Below are 2,499 nucleotides of genomic sequence, written 5' to 3' on the forward strand. Positions count from 1 at the left end.
GCAAATCGAGAACCCAGTCGTCATACCCGAGGAGCCCGAGGAGCAGTTCGAGGTGCAGCCACAGGAAGTGCCCGAAGCCGACGAGGAGGACATTGAGGAACTTCTGGAGTGCCCCGATTACCGTCCGAGCTCCTTCGAGAGAGGCAAGCCCTAGAGCATTTTCTCCCGGTTTACAATTATTTAATTAAATGTTTTACTTTAATTGATGCATTACATTCAGGAGTTGTTTGCAACCATTGCTGCATTATACCTTGTTTACTTTTGTTATAATATATCCTTGTTACCCGGGTATCCGCAGTCGAGTCAATGCTTAGCTGGCTTAGACTGGTAGAAGTCAGGTGATTTCCTGTCACCTACGAGCTATAGGTGGTTACCTGGATCTGCTTGATGACTAGGAAGTCATGGTATAACTAAGTGTTAAATAAAATTGAGACCGGACAGAGACTTGCAGAGTTTTGGACTATAGTGTTTCCGTCTGTGTTGATTAAGGACCGACCGTTGTTGGGCCTCGAGTCATGTTGAATGCATGCCTTACATTTAGCTGGCCGGATAAAGTATCTTCCGACCGCAAAGCTAGGAGATTATTCGGGCCGAGTAGATTGCCCGCAACGCACTGTGCCGGAGTAGGTGTGGTAGGACACAGGGGCGAGATGATAAGACCAAAGTGCAGTCGGTCAGCCACCGGGTACATATGGTTCCTGGCAAACTCGAGATTCCTAGATAGTTGACTCGGTGATCAATATCTCACTTTAGTGGGTGAGTGAGGTTTGTGTAAGGAATAAATCACCAGCTGGTTAGGAATCAATTCGAATCGCCATCGCTCCTGGATAGTGAGCACTTGACTTGAGTGACTTCATCGTAGTAATTGTTTATGGAACACTTGGATAGTTATAATGAATATGGCAGTATGGAAGTTGTTTAATGTTCATTGGTTATCATTATCTGCTTAATCACATGTTTACTCTAGTATAGGTGCAAATCTAGTCGATAGGTTAATAATAATTAACTTGGCAATAATGCTTTTAGAAAGGTTCTTGAATTGCTAAAAATGCTTCTTTTTGCAAATGAGTCAGCCACCCTACTATAAGGCCCTTCATAATCCTTGGTGTCACTTATTTTCGGTTATGTCGGGTAAGTCTAGCTGAGTACCTTCTCGTACTCAGGGTTTTATTCCCACTTGTTGCAGATGGGCAGATGTATTACGGCTACTGTATCAACTGCCTTTATCCTGCGATGGGTGATGCTTAGGACCATGGGCATGGTCATTCCTTACGTCTTATCTGATGCTTTTGTTGGAGATGATCATTCGCTGGCACTATATTTGAACTCCGCGTGAGTGTGTGTGTGGTTGAACAAATGACTTCCGCTACTTTTATTCGAACTTGTTTTGTAATAACTATGTTGAAACTCTGATGTATCTAAGATGCAAACTTTTCTGTAATATGTGATGGTGATCGCTAAACTTATTACGATCTTGGCTGGAATGGAAGTTGGTTTGAAATCCTTCGTGATTTCACGGACTACCGGGTTATACGGGCTTAAGTTTGCTAAATCGTCTACTCTGGTGGGTGATTTTCTTACTTAATTTCGTATAATTGGTCGGTTCTATTACAAGGGGTTCCCTAACCCTAACCCTAACAGGGTAAAGGAAAGGAGTAAGAAGAAGAAGGACTCGGCTTCAAGAAGAACCCGAATTCGAGCTCAAACCCACGAAGAACTCGCTGGGAAAGAAGAATAGTGACTCTAGTGAGTCGAACCCTAACCCGTCGGGGAAGAAGAACAGTAATCCCTAATCGTAACCCTAACTGGGTGAAGGAAAGAACCCTAACCTGTCGGGGAAGAAGAACATTAATCCCTAAACCTAACCCTAACTGGGTGAAGAGGAAAGGCCCTTCGCACGCGAGGCCGAACCCTAAAACCCGTAAAGACTGCACGGGGATGATACACAGTGAAACCCTAACCTAAGATTGTAACCCTAGAATGAATCCCCATCCCAATCGGACTCAACCGAGAAGAAGAACCAGATCCAAAAGAAGAAGGGGACGGGGAAGAAGAGGAAAGGGACCTACCTCGCTGTGCGTTGGGCTGACCCTTTGCTGGCGTGGGAGAAGAAGGCCGAGCCGAGGGAGCTGTTTTGCCCGGGCTCGGCCAAGGGGGCGCCGTGGCCAGGCCGCTTGATGGTGGCACGCTCACCCGCTGGGGAGCGCGCACACCGGCGAGGGGGCCGACGATGGTACCATGGCTGCCCGCTCCACTCGCTCACTCTCGCTCGGTGTCGCCTCGCTGTGGTTGAGAGAGTGAGAGAGAGAAGGAGGAGGCACAAATAAAAGTTTAGGGTTAGGGAGAGACCGGTGTCTGCGTTTTTGTTCGGGCGAGACGGCCGGGCGACCATCGAATGTGATTCAACGGCGGAGCACGACTGGGCTAGAATCAGGCCCAGGTGGGCGCGAGTGGGAGGCCACTTTCCCGGCCCAAGCCTAGGTTGCGCCCTGGGCACGA

This window comes from Miscanthus floridulus, unplaced genomic scaffold, assembly GCF_019320115.1.
Source record: "Miscanthus floridulus cultivar M001 unplaced genomic scaffold, ASM1932011v1 fs_871_2_3, whole genome shotgun sequence".
Taxonomy (NCBI): domain Eukaryota; kingdom Viridiplantae; phylum Streptophyta; class Magnoliopsida; order Poales; family Poaceae; genus Miscanthus; species Miscanthus floridulus.